The sequence below is a fragment of the Saimiri boliviensis genome, chromosome 11 (assembly GCF_048565385.1).
Source record: "Saimiri boliviensis isolate mSaiBol1 chromosome 11, mSaiBol1.pri, whole genome shotgun sequence".
Classification (NCBI taxonomy): domain Eukaryota; kingdom Metazoa; phylum Chordata; class Mammalia; order Primates; family Cebidae; genus Saimiri; species Saimiri boliviensis.
The window spans coordinates 54,263,962-54,279,279 of record NC_133459.1 but is presented as its reverse complement, the minus strand read 5'-3'; positions in this window follow the sequence as shown (position 1 = coordinate 54,279,279).

Sequence of the window (15,318 nt, the reverse complement as noted above, 5' to 3'; positions counted from 1 at the left end):
CAGAGAACTGTATACTATTAAAAATTAGCTCCTGGCATGCTATTGGACCTGATAGAGATGGAGCATCTTATACTGAATGCCGAAGGCCCCCTAAAACTGCCCATCCTGCATGGGGTTCTATCAGACTCACCAAGTTATAAGTTCAGGTAGGCCCAGCCGTAATCCGTCAAAAAATGGAATACACAATTGAACACAAGCAACCTGTAGTACACAATTATTTGGTTCAAACCACCATGTCATTCACAAATGTTCTACTGATAGAACGCTCTCCACTCACACCTATGGACATGTAGAAGATTTCTTATGACCAACTGACAGAAGCAAAAAGTTTGTCTCCAGATGAGTCATCCTATATGGAAGTATAAGCAAAAAAGGGCTGTGACTGTACTACAGCTGAACCCAGACACTTGAGAGAGAAATCATCCTGAGGGTCAGAACATTGAGTAGCACATGTAGATATAGTTCGTGGGAAAAAAATATGCAATTTAGAGCACATACAGAATCATCATGGACAATAGTGACTTGGCTAGCTGGCAAGGGACCTTAAAGAACAAATATTGGAAGATAAGGGTCAAGAAGGTCTGGGGAAGAGGCCTGTGGACATACATGTAAGAGTAGACACTATGAAGACTTTCCTATTACATATTTACACCCACTATAGAATGCTGTCCAGAGACCATTTACAATAAAGTAGACAGAATGGCTCCTTTCACTTGACATCAGTGCTTTCCCAATAAGCACAGGAGTGGAATAGCTACAGTGACAGAAAGTAAGTCTATGTATTAGCCCCAAACCATTGGCTCCCATTCGCCAAAGCTGTTCTAACGACTGGTGCCACAAAATAAACAAATTGCAAGCAACTAAAATCTGAACCTCTGAATATGGCACTACCTCTAGAGACCCACTGGTAATTTGGCAGTTTTATAGGAATAGACATGTACTCCAGGTAAAGATTTGCCTTTCCTGCCAGCAGGGTCTTGACTGTTGCTACCTATCTAAGGCCCATAGAATGTTGGTCCAGTGACAAAATCATGGAACAAAGGATTCACATTACAGCAAAGTAGGATGGCGGTGAACACATGACCCATGGGACTTACCGGTACTATCCCATATGGAACACCCAGAGCTCCAGACTAGACAAAATGATAGAATAGCCTGTTAAAAGTACAGCTAAGATCACAGCTTAAAAATGATCACCCTGGGAGTACTTCTTATATAGTAACGATATAATTTAAATTGAAAACCATATGGTGGTTCTATATCACCAATAGCAAAAACACATGGAGGCTAGGAATGGAAAAGAGTGGCTCTACTTCTATCATTTCCTGTGACCAACTTTGGTAATCTGTCTCCAGTCTCTGAAACCCTGTGGTCTTGGTTTTAGAGGATCTTATTACCAGAAGGCCAATACTTTCATTAGGGAATACAGTGAGAATCTCACTGTATGTCAAGCAATGGCTGTTATTCCGTCACTTCAGCGCCCTGTGCTTCGTGTGTACTTTGGGACATGCTTTCACTGCTCTGCCAAGCAGTTTACAACTGTACCCTAGCATTAGCATCTGCTTATGCAGAGCCTCAAGCTTAGTTGGAAATTCAGACCTTTTCGGGTCCTCCTGAGAATGCATACAACTCTTAGCCTGTGCACAGCTCTGAACATGGGTGTTGCCTTCTAGATTCTCAGGAATATGTTGGAGCTTTTTAAAAATCTTCATGAGCAAGTCATTTCCCAACTCCTTAAGTTTGGTCAGTTTATTGATTACCCCAACTGTTATCACTGCTGCAGATGTTAAATGATATTTCTGATAAATGCTCTAGGAAAAAAGCTGTTTGCAAAGATTAAGCTAAATCGGGTTCAATAGAGACAAGCCCTGTGATTGAAGATTTCCAGGAAATTGCCAGATAGATGAAACAATTGTAGTCTAGAAACTGGGCTTTTTGGGAAGAAACCAATCCCATTTTACCCCTTCAGTGCTAGGGTATTTTTAATGGCAACCATGATTGTGAAGCTCTTGGTTTACAAGACTATCCTCAATCTGGGGGAAAGGGAATAGAAGTAGAACATGCCAAAGTATCAGAGTCTGCTGTTCTTACAAGATTCAGCAGGTTGGTTTGTTTGTTTTTTGTAATACTTCTCAGATTTTTGCTGGTTTTCTTTTATTTAATTTTTATTATATTTTAAGTTCTGGGGTACATGTGCAGGTTTGTTACATAGGTATGCACGTGCCATGGTGGTGGTTTCCGCCATCCATCACCCCATCATCTACATTATACTAATGTACATATACACTGAATTATACCTAATGTATAATTTCTCCTAATGCTATCCCTCCCCAATCTCCCCCACCCCCTGCTATTCCTCTTCTAGCCCCCACCACCTGGGCCCCAGTGTATGATGTTTCCCTCCCTGTGTCCGTGTGTTCTCATTGTTCAACACCCACTTATGAGTGAGAACATACGATCTGATCTTGTGTCAATTTGCTGACAATGGTTTCTAGTTTCATTCATGTCCCTGCAAAGGACACGAACTCATTTTTTATGGCTGCATAGTATTCCATGGTGCATATGTGCCACACTTTCTTTATCCAGTCTCTATCATTGATAGGCATTTGGGTTGGTTCCAAGTCTTTGCTATTGTGAACAGTGCCACAGTAAACATACATGTGCATGTGTCTTTATAATAGAATAATTTATAATCATTTGGGTATATACCCAGTAATGGAATTGCTGGGTCAAATGGTATTTCTATTTGTAGATCCCTGAGGAATCACCATGCTGTCTTCCACAATGGTAGAATTTACACTCCCATCAACAGTGTAAAAGCATTCCTATTTCTCCATATCCTTTCCAGCATCTGTTGTCTCCTGATTTTTTAATGATCACCATTCTGACTGGTGTGAGATGGTATCTAAATGTGGTTTTGATTTGTATTTCTCTAGTAACCAGTGATGATGAGGTTTTTTTTCATGTTTGCTGGCTGCATAAATGTTGTCTTTTGAGAAATATCTGTTCATATACTTCACACACTTTTCGATGGGGTTTTTTCCTTATAAATTTAAGTTCTTTATAGCATTGAGATATTAGCCCTTTGTCAGATGGGTAGATTGCAAAAATATTTTCCTATTCTGTTGGTTGCCAGTTCACTCTACTGATAGCTTCTTTTGCTGTGTAGAAGCTCTTAAGTTTAATTCAATCTCATTTATCTATTTTGGCTTTTGTTGCCATTGCTTTTGGTGTTGTAGTCATGAAGTCCTTGCCCATGCCTATGTCCTGAATGGTATTACTTAGGTTTTCTTCTAGAGTTTTTATGGTGTTAGGCCTCATGTCTAAATCTTTAATCTATCTAGAGTTAATTTTTGTATAAGGTGTAAGGAAGGGATCCAGTGTCAGCTTTCTGTATATGGCTATCCAGTTTTCCCAACACCATTTGTTAAATAGGGAATCCTTTCCCTGTTGCTTGTTTTTGTCAGGTTTGTCTAAGATCAGATGGTTGTAGTTGTGTGGCATTCTTTCTGAGACCTCTGTTCTGTCCCATTGGTTTATATTGGTTTCACTGCCAGTGCCATGCTGTTCTGATTATAGCAGCCTTGTAATATAGTTTGAAGTCAGGTAGTGTGATGCCTCCAGCTTCCCCTCCACCCCTTTAGAATTGTCCTGGCTATGCAGGCTCTTTTTTGGTTCCATATGAAGTTTAAGGTGGTTTTTTTCCAATTCTTTGAAGAAAGTCATTGGTAACTTGATGGGGATAGCATTAAACATAACCATGAGCATGGAATGTTTTTCCATCTGTTTGTGTCCTCTTATTTCCTTGAGCAGTAGTTTGTAGGTCTCCTTGAAGAGGTCCTTCATGTCCCTTGTTAGTTGTATTCCTAGGTATTTTAATCTCTGTAGCAATTGTGAATAGGAGTTCACTCATGATTTGATGCTCTGCTTGTCTATTGGTGTATAGGTATGACTGCAACTTCTGCACACTGATTTTCTATCCTGAGACCTTGCTGAAGTTGCTTATCTTGAGATTCTGGGCCAAAATGATAGACTCTTCTAAATATACAGTGATGTCATCTGCAAACAGGGACAATTTGATGTCCTCTCTAGCTATTGCAATACACTTTATTTCTTTCTCTTGCCTGATGGCCCTAGTCAGAACTTCCAATACGGTGCTGAATAGGAGTGGTCAGAGAGGGCATCCTTGTCTTGTGCCAGTTTTCAAAGGGAATGCTTCCAGTTTTTGCTCATTCATTATGATATTGGCTGTGGGCTTGTCATAAATAGCTTTTACCATTTTGACATATGATACATCAATACCTAGTTTATTGAGAGTTTTTAGCATAATGGGCTGTTGAATTTTATCGAAGGCTTTCTCTGCATCTATTAAGATAATCATGTGGTTTTTGTCTTTGGTTCTGTTTATGTAATGGATTATGTTTACAGATTTGTGGATGTTGAACCAGCATTGCATCCCTGGGATGAAGCTGACTTGATTGTGATGGATACGCTTTTTGATGTGCTGTTGGATTCGGTTTGCCAGTATTTTATTGAAGATTTTTGCATTGATGTTCATCATGAATATTGGCCAGAAATTTTCTTTTTTAGTTGCATTTCTGCCAGGTTTTGGTATCAGGATGATGTTGGTCTCATAAAATGAGTTAGGGAAGATTCCCTCTTCTTATATTGTTTGGAATAGTTTCAGAAGGAATGATATCAGCTCCTCCTTGTACCTCTGCTAGAAATTGGCTGTGAACCATCTGGTCCTAGATTTTTTTTTTTTTTTTTTTTGGTTGGTAGGCTATTAATTGCTGCCTCAACTTCAGACCTTGTTATTGGTCTATTCAGGAATTCAACTTCTTCCTGTTTTAGTCTTGGGAGAATGTAAGTGTCCAGGAATTTATCAATTTCTTCTAGGTTTACTGGTTTATTTGCATAGAGGTGTTTGTAGTAATCTCTAATGGTAGTTTGTATTTCTGTGGGATCCGTGGTAATATCTACTTTATCATTATTTTATTACATCTATGTAATTTTTCTTTTTTATTAGTCTGGCTAGCAGTCTATTTTGTTGATCCTTTTCAAAAAAAAAAAAAACAGCTCCTGCATTAATTTTTTTGAAGAGTTTTTTGTCTCTATTCTTCAGTTATCCTCTGACATCAGTTATTTCTTGTCTTCTGCCAGCTTTTGAATTGTTTGATCTTGCTCCTCTAGTTCTTTTAATTGTGATGATAGGGTTCAATTTTAGATGTTTCCTCACTTCTCATGTGGCAGTTAGTGCTATAAATTTCCCTCTAGACGCTGCTTTAAATGTGTCCCAGAGATTCTGGTACATTGTTTCGTCGTTCTCATTGGTTCCAAAGAACATTTTAAACTTTGCCTTCATTTCATTATTTGTCCAGTAGTCATTCAGGAGCAGGTTGTTCTGTTTCCATGTAGTTGTGGAATTTTGAGTGAATTTCTTAATCCTGAGTTCTAACTTTATTGCACTGTAGTCTGAGAGATTGTTATGATTTCTGTTCTTTTGCATTTGCTGAGGAGTGATTTACTTGCAATTATGTGGTCAATTTTAGAGTAAGTGTGATGTGGTCCTGAGAAGAATGTATATTCTGTGGATTTGGGGTGGAGAGTTCTGCAGACGTCTACTAGTTCTGCTTGGTCCAGCTCTGAGTTTAAGTCCTGGATATCCTTGTTAATTTTCTGTCTTGTTAATCTAATATTGACAGTGGATGGTTAAAGTCTCCCACTATTATTCTGTGGGAGTATAAGTCTCCTTGTAGGTTAAGAACTTGCTTTATATATCTGAGTGCTTGTGTATTGGGTACATATATTTTTAGGATAGTTAGCTCTTCTTGTTGCATTGATCCCTTTACCATTGTGTAATGTCCTTCTTTGTCTCTTTTGATCTTTGTTGGTTTAAAGTCTATTTTATCAGAGACTAGGATCACAAATTATCCTTTTTTTTTTCTCACTATTTGCTTGGTAAATCTTTTAATCGCTTCAGGTTAATATCATGTGTGAATTTGTTCCTGCCATTTTGATGCTTGCTGGTTGTTTTGCTTGTTAGTTGATGCAGTTTCTTTATTATGTCATTGGTCTTTATCATTTGGTACATTTTTGCAGCAGCTGGTATTGGTTGTTCCTTTCTGTGTTTAGTGCTTCCTTCAGGAGCTCTTGTAGGGCAGGCCTGGTGGTGACAAAATCTCTCAGCAATTGCTTGTCTGCAAAGGATTTTATTGCTCCTTCACTAATGAAGCTTAGTTTGGCTGAATATGAAATTCTGGAATGAAAGTTACTTTCTTTACGGATGTTGAATATTGGTCCCCACTCTTGCTTGTAGAGTTTCTGCCATGAGATCCACTGTGAGTCTGATGGGCTCCCCTTTGTGGGTAACTAGACCTTTCTCTCTGGCTGCCCTTAGCATTTTTTTCTTCAGTTCAACCCTGGTAATTCTGACCATTATGTGCCTTGTGGTTACTCTTCTCAAGGAATACCTTTGTGGTGGTCTCTGTATTTCCTGTATTTGAATGTTGGCCTACCTTGCTAGGTTGGGAAAGTTCTCCTGGATAGTATCTTGAAAAGTGCTTTCCAACTTGGTTTCATTCTTCCTGTCACTTTCAGGTACACTGATCAACATAGATTTGGTCTTTTCACATAATCCCATACTTCTTGGAGGCTTTGCTCATTTCTTTTTACTCTTTTTTCTCTAATCTTACCTTCTCACTTTATTTCATTGAGTTGATCATCAATCTCTGATATCCTTTCTTCCACTTGATCGATTCAGCTGTTGAAACTTGTGTATGCTTCACAAAGTTCTAGTGCTGTGTTTTTCAGCCCCATCAACTCATTTATGTTCTTCTCCTTGCTGGTTTTTCTCATTAGCATTTCATCTAACCTTTTTTAGGTTCTTAGTTTCCTTGCATTGGGTTAGAACATGCTCCTTTAGCTTGAAGTTTGTTGTTACCCACCTTCTGAAGCCTGCTTCTGTCATTCTTCAGTCATTCTCCATCCAGTTTTGTTCCCTTGCTAGTGAGGGGTTGTGATCCCTTGGAAGAAAAGAAGCATTCTGGCTTTTGGCAATTTCAGTCTTTTTGCACTGGTTCCTTCCCATGTTTGTGGATTTATCTACCTTTGGTCTTTGAAGTTGGTGACTTCTGAATGGGGTTTGAGTAGACATCCTTTCTGTTGATGTTGAAGCTATTTCTTTGTTTTTCCTTCTAACAGGCCCCTCTGCTGTAGGTCTGCTTGAGTTTGCTAGAGGTCCACTCCAGACCTTCTTGCCTGGGAATCACCCGCAGGGGCTGCAGAACAGCCAAGATTGCTGCCCGTTCCTTCCGGTAGCTTCGTCCCAAAAGGGTACCTGCCAAATGTCAGTCAGAGCTCTCCTGTATGTCTTTTCTCTCAGATAGGATATACAGGGAGTCAGGGAGCCATTTGAGGAGGCAGCCTGTCCCTTAACAGAGCTCAAGCACTGTGCTGGGTGGGGTGGGGTGGGGTCCGTTGCTCCCTTCAGGGCTGCCGGGTGGGGATATTTAAGTCTGCTGAAGCTGAATCTGTAACAGCCCCTTTTCCCAGGTGCTCTGTCCTAGGAAGGTGGGGGCTCTTTAATTCCCTGGTGGGTTTTTTTTTTTTTTTTTTTTTTTTTTTCCTGAGATGCCCTGCCCAGCAAGGAGGGAAGCTACTTGACAATCTGCTTGCAGAGGCCTTGCTGAGCTGCTGAGCTAGGCTCCACCCAGTTGCTGTGTAAACTTCCCAGTGTCTTTGTTTACACAGGTAATGTTGAAACTGCCTATGGCAGAGTCAGCAATGGCAGGTGCCCTTCCCTGGAAAGTCCCAGGTAGAGCTGAGACTGCTGTGCTGGCTGTGAGAATTTCCAGCCAGTGATCTTAGCTTCATGGGAGTGGGACCCTCTGAGCCAGCTTGCTTGGACCCCTGGCTTCAGCCCCCTTTTTGAGGGGGAATGAGCAGTCCTGTCTCCCTGACATTCCAGGTGCCGCTTGACTAAAACAGCCACCCAGTTTTGTGCTGGAAACCTGGAGCACTGGTGTTATAGGCACCAGACGGAATCTCCTCATCTGTGGGTTGTATAGACCGTGAGAAAAGTGCAGTATCTCAGTCAGAGTTCCAGAGTGTCTGGAAAAGTCCCTAATGGCTTCCCTTGGCTGGGAGAGAGAGTTCTCTGGCCCCTTGTACCTCTCAGGTGAGGCTATGCCCCACCCTGCTTCAGCTTGCCCACCTTGGGCTGTTCCCACTGTCTTACCAGTCCCAATGAGATGAACCTGGTGCAACAGTTGGAAATGTGGAGCTCACTTGTCTTCTGGTGTGCTCTCGCTGGTAACTGAAGACCAGAGCTGTTCTTATTTGGCCATCTTGGCAAAAGTCCACTCTTGCTGGTTTTCTTAAATACTCCTCAAATTGTTGCAGACTTTGATTGATTTCCAGAGTTCTTAGAGTTGATCTTGACAATTTTCGGCTAGTGTTATCATTACTTTTGATGAGGACTGGATTTTTCAGAGGTCCTTACTCTGCCATTCTGGAAGTGTGATGACAACAAAGGAAACTTTTAAAGACTTAAACAAATGGAGAGAGATACTGTGTTTATTCATTGAAAGACTCAACATTAAGTTCTCAGTTCTCCCCAGTGACCTTTGAATTCCATGCAATCTCATACTCCTTCAGGATCTTTAAATAAAAATAAATATGCTTATTTAAAAATGCACATGGAAATTCAAAGGGACTAAAATTTCCAGAATAATCTTAAAAACTGTATTCAACTAAGTTAAAATCTTACTACAAATCTGCTGTGATCAGGATGGTGTGGCATTGGCATAAGAATAAACAGATAAGTCAAATAAAGCAAATGGAGACTTAAGACATAGGTCTGCACTTAATGGTAACTTTATATCTTTGTCAAAAAGAATCATCTTTTTAGTAAGTGGTGCTGGTATCATCAGACAGCCACTTAGAAAAAAATAAACCTCAACCTCCACCCCATGTCACATTGTACAGAAAACTTAGTTTCAGATGGACTACACAATGAAACTTTAAAGGTACAATGCATCTAGAAAATGTAAGATCTTTACACTTGGAGACAGTAAGAATTTTTTTCTTTTTAGAGAGGATAACGGAATTAAATACTATAAAAATATAACACATCGAATCAAACGTTCTCATCAAAAATCATTAAGAAAACAGTCCTGTTATAAACTGGGAGAAAATATTTATAAAATGCGTATCTGACAGAGAACTCATATTCAGAACATCTAAAGAATTCCTAAATTTAATAAAAAGATAACTCAAATTCAGCAAAATATTTGAATAGAGACTTCTCAAAGACAGCCATGCCCAGTGAAGAAGTGATCTCGACATAGCAGAAGAGAAGGTTTCTGACTTACTGTCCCACCAACGGGTGCACCAAATAAACATCCATTCACAGGTCTAGGCCCTCTGAAAGAATCAGAAATAAGTTGAAGCTGGCCAGGTGCAGTAGCTCATGCTTGTAATCCCAGCACTTTGGGAGGCTAAGGCAGGCGGATCACTTAAGGTCATGAGTTCGAGACCAGCCTGGACAACATGGTGAAACCCTGTCTCTACTAAAAATACAAAAATTAGCGAGGTGTGGTGGCATGTGCCAGTAATCCTAGCTACCTGGGAGGCCAAGGTAGGAGAATCACTTAAACCTGGGAGGCGGAGGTTGTAGTGAGCCAAGACTGCACCATTGCACTCCATCCTGGGCGACAGAGTGAAACTGTGTCTTGGGGAGGGAAAAAAAGCTGAAGCTTCTATGTACCAGTCAACTGAGAAAGTATTCACATTAATGAATAGAAAAAGATGAAGCACACTCAAGCATGGATTCTGTCCCAGGGAGTGTGCCATATAATTACAAGAATTCCCAACATCCAGCTTCTCCCTTAGGAGGGTGTGGAACACATTTATAATGCTCTACGGTTCCCCACAGTTTGCCTCTTAAGTCACCAACTCAAAGAGTAAAGGGAACTGGGCATCCATCAGTCTCTAGACCATAGAAAGTGGTAGTCTTATGCAAGTGTGCAGGCGCTTCCAGTGGCTTCATTCCTCAGGATATGGGCAGAGAAGGGGCTGAAACTCAAAGGTCTGTTTCTCTCTGGAAGGAACTTGCCAGTATACTCTACCAACTGCTACTGTTGACAGCTGAGTCTGCATCAGGGAGTTAATACAGTCGATAAGTAGCAGGCTTCTGGCAGCCTGAGCAGGACCTCAGTACTTCTTGAGCTATCTCCCCAAGTTCGCCCAAGTGATAACTCTAGGTTTACCAACTCCTCTTGAAAGGAGCTTGTCCACACATTAAGCACCCCAACTTTTACAGCTTACACCCAAAGGACTATATTTTAAACTTCTAAGCTCTGTAAGGAGAGAAAACTGGGCATGTACAAGTCTCCCTAAATTGCGGAATAAAGTGGTGGTTTTAAATGGGTGCACAAACACTCCCAGGAATAGTACAGAGAAGGGGCTAATAAAACAGTTTCACGCTTCTCCCCAGAAAGGATTGATAGTGCATTCTTCCAGTGGTGACTTGACTGCCTGGCTTCTCATTAACCTGCATTAGGGTACTAAATGTGCAGATAAAAAATAGACTTCTGGCAGCCTGAACTGGAGCTCAGTATTTGCTGAGCGCCTTCTAGTTTGTCCCAATGATAAATCTAGGTCAACTCATCTTCCTGGAAAGAACATATATATGCACTGAATGCCACAACTTTTGTAACTTTCACTAAAGGGGACTGCTTTAACAACCTAGCTCTGGAAGCTGATGGGACTCTGTATTTCCAGGTCTTTCTAAACTGCAGAAAACAAAGGCAGACACAAAGTGAGGCTACTTCCAGTGGCTATCTCCTCAAGATCAGAGGGAGAAGTCTGAACATGAGTACAGGTATTTGCCACCAATTCTCTCCTCAACTTAGTGCAGAGACTGTAGGAGGTAAATCTGGTCTGTTTTACCATGATAGAAGGAACTGGAACACCTAACATCCAAGTCTTTTCAGCTACATCTAGAGGGTCTGGCTTCTAATTTACCTGTCTCTTTGAACTGACAGGATGTGGCACATCCTGATCTCCTGGAGGCCACAGTAGAAGTTTGGACAAATTCTAAAATTTGAGAGACCACTTAAAATCTCTGGCCAGGTTAATTAGTGAAATTTTTTTCAATAAGGCCACTCTGACAATATTGGGGTAAGCAGTTACCTAAAAGAGAACATATGGTAAATGCTTCCTGACATTGGTTGGGGCAGTGACTTTGTGGACGTGACCGCAAAAGCACAGGCAGCAAATGCAAAAATGGAACATGGGATTGCAAAAAAACTAAAGCTTCTACACAGAAAAAAGTGAAGGAACAACCCACGGATCAAAAGAAACTACTTGCAGATAATAAGATAAGGGGCTAATATCCAAAACATTAATCTGAAACTATTCTATAACAAGAAAAACAACCCTATTTAAAAATGGGCAAATAATCTGAATAGACACTTCTCAAAAGGAGCTACAAATGGTCATATGTGAAAAGATGCTCAACATCCTTAATCCAGGAAATGCAAATTAATACCTGGAGATCACCTCATGCCTGTTAGAATGGCTATCATCAAAAAGATGAAAAGTAGTGGCCAGGGTATGGAGAAAAAGGAACCCTCATATGCTGGGAATGTAAACTAATATAGCCATTTTTGGAAAACAGTATGGAAGTTCCCTAAACTAAAAATAGAATTGCCATATGATCCAGCAGTCTTGAATTGGAAATTTCCAAAGGAATTTATCAGTATGTCAAAGACCTGCACTCCCACATCCACTGCAACATGATTCACAATAGCCAATGTATGTAAACAACCACCATGCCTACCAATGGGCAAATGGCCAAAAACATCGTATATGTGCCCTAGAATACCACTCAGTCTTTAAAAAGAGCATTGTCATTTTACAACAGCATGGATAAATCTAGAATGCATTGTGCTAAGTGAAAAAAAGCAGGCACAGAAAGACAAATACCACATGATCTCACTCATATGAAATCTGAAGATCAGATTCATAAAAGTACATTTTATAGAATAGTGGTTAAGAGGAGCTAAGCAGGAGTGGTAGATGGAGAAATGAAAGATGGTGGTCAAAGGGTACAAAGTTTCAGTTTGGAGGAAAAAGTTCCAGAGATATACTGCACAGCATAATGACTACGGTTACTAATGCATCATATTTCAAAACTCTGAAAGAGTAGATTTTAAATGTTCTCATCAAAAAGAAATGTGTGTGGTGATATAATTAGCCTGATTTGCTCATTCCAGTGTATACATGTATCAAAACATTACACTTTAACCTGTAAATACATACAATTATTTGTCATCTAAAAACATTTTTAAAAAGCTAATGAGCATATAAATGCTCAACTGTTAGTCATGATAGAAATACAAATAAATAAATTCTAGGTTATGTAGGAATATAAATCTTTCAAAATTCGTGGCAAGTTTTCTTTCATGACATATCTTAACTAAAACTATACAAACATGAAATTCTTTGATAAGTTATGTGGTTCAGAGATAAAATATCTGATTCTAAAAGTAGAAAGTGCATTTCTAAAATGTTGAATTAATAAGTAAACAAATATTAATAATAGAATTTAGGTTATATATATATATTTGCTGTATCATTCACCTTTTCTGTATATTTATCAATTTCATAATAAAAAGTTGGAAAAATAACTAATACAAATAGAGATTAGATTTACTTGTGCAGTTTTGGATTATAATCCTGAAAGACGAAACCCCAAATGCCATAATGCCAAGTGTTAGAATCTTGAAGGATCAAAACCCCAGCAAAGTTATCTAAAATTCGAATACATTATTTTTAAATGTCACTATTTTTACAACTTGCTATGCTATGTATTTCATCTTTGCATTATTTCCAGTACTGAAGGTATAAATTATATACTTTATCTAGAGTTCTAATTTAGGTATTTTTGCAAGTTTGACTCCATGAAAGTTATTACAACATTAGCTGTGTAATTGGTATGTGTAAACATTGAAACTTTCTCAATAAATGAAGAGAAGTCCTATTCATATGTCTACATTTGTGAAAGATAAAATTTCTCGACCTCAGCTCTAAGAGTGACTGCATATGAAGTTGTGACCCACTGTGGGTTTTCATTGATCTCATTAGAAAACTTGAGTTATCTGCCATGGCATGTTAGATGACCAAAATTATAAACTCAAGGGCACACAATTGTAAGTGATATGCACTTACATATTTCACTTCATGACCTATTTCTTTATGAACATGATTTCTCTGCTCATGACTGTTATCCTCAGGCAAGTGTCACTAGCACAACTGTTTATGCTTGCAAAAAGTGTATGTTGCCTATTTTGTGTAAAGTGATCTATGAAGCATTATGGTTTTCTTTTTCAAATCCTCCTTTATAAATGTAAATATTTTTAAATTTGTCATTTTTTCCAGAATTTGATATTTTGATCTCTCAGGATTATGATTTTCAAAATTTTAGACTTTAGGGACTTTAAGATTTCAAGATTTCAACATTCAGGATGTTTGAGACTGGTGCTTTTTTACAGGGTGCAGGGGGCAGATTATGACTGGTTCATTTGTATAACTGTTCGTATGACCACAACTTGTATTTGGCTTGTCTTCTACCCATTTTCTGTTTCCCTTGAAACTAAAAGTTGTACTGCCCAGCCACAGCCTCTTCATAGATTTGGCTTGATCAATGTGCCACTTCAGATCGGATCAGCCCCCACCTGCCCTATGACCCCTGATTTTTGCCCCAGGCTGCGGCAGCCACAGTGACAACTTCACCTATCTATGAGTGAGTGCCTGCTTTCTATCACAGTGGGCTGTCTCTCCTTCCCCCAGGCAAAGCTTGACATTCTGTAAGACCTCCGTCTCCCTTCCAGTCTGGGGGTGCTGAGAAGCTCCACTGCCTATATCTGACTAGATTGCAACCACAGAGAACTTGGCTTCCCCAGTGTCCTAATAGCAGGGCCAGATTATCCAAATCTGGAAGTGTGGAAGAGCTCACACCCACATGAGTCCCACTTTGAAGAGTTGTAGGAAAGAAGTAGAAGCATTTCATCCTCCATCAGATTTAGGGGGTCCATGTGCCTTTTTTCTCAAGTCCTCACCTGTAACTAAGCAATCGGCTGCTTCTCAAAGCCGTGGCCAGCTCAGTAATGCCCCACATCTTAGGTGTTTTTCCTCCTTTCTTCCCCACTTCTACCTTTCATTCTTGCTTCCTTGGGATTGCACCTCCAAGATGTGAGCTTATGTTGCGCAGAAAATGAAGCATGTGGCAGATCAAATACAATTTTGCTTGTTCTGCAACTATGTTTTTGTTTACTTCTCTAGTGCTGTCTAAACTATACAGAGTAGTTCTACACAACTGTGAAATAGAAAATCGAAATAACCAACAAAAGGGAAATTGTGAAGTTATAGAAAAAGTATGATAAAATCATCCAACAAAAATATTTAACATTCAAAACATGGAATATTTTGACAGCATTTTTATTAAATATATTTACATATTGAAAAGAGAAATTAGCTTTAAAATCAACAATGAAGAGACATAAATAATACTCATAGCAGCATATATGTGATAGTCAATAGCTGGAAACAATCCAAAAGTTTAAAAGTAGACTCTTAAATTTGGGGTCATAAAATTAGGTTTGCTAGATGAAATAGAGGATGTCCATCTTAATTATAGGTAAACAACTTTTAATATAAATATATTGCAAATAGTGCACAGGACACTTACACCAAGTCACCTAAAATTTAAATTAAACCAAGTGTCCTGAATTTTTATTTGCTGTATCCATTAACCCAATGTAGTAAGAGTACCATAAAACAATCAAAATGAACTATAGCTACATGGAGCAATGTGAATAAATCAAGCAATATTGAGCAAAGATGTGATTCTTCTTACACAAAACTTGAACTCAGGCAAAACTAACCAATAGTTTAGAAATCTCCAGAATAATGGTTACAAGGTGAAGAGAGGGTAGTGATCCATAGGGAGTATGAGAGGACCTTCTCAGTAATGTCTTTTGAGCTATGTGGGAGATGTAGTTACACAAAGACTTTCACTTTTCTTTAATTCACTGAGCTGTAACTTAATGGATTTTGTGCTTTTCTACATACATGATAACTTGATATAGTGTCGTAAGGTTAATAGTAATTACTTGGATTGAGTTTTCTTTGCATTTTTCTATTTAAATTTTGAATATCATACTTGGATTACCACTTATAATCAAAATATTGAAGCAATATTGTTTGTAATGATGAAACTTTATCTTTGGATGAACAAAAAAACATTCTGCC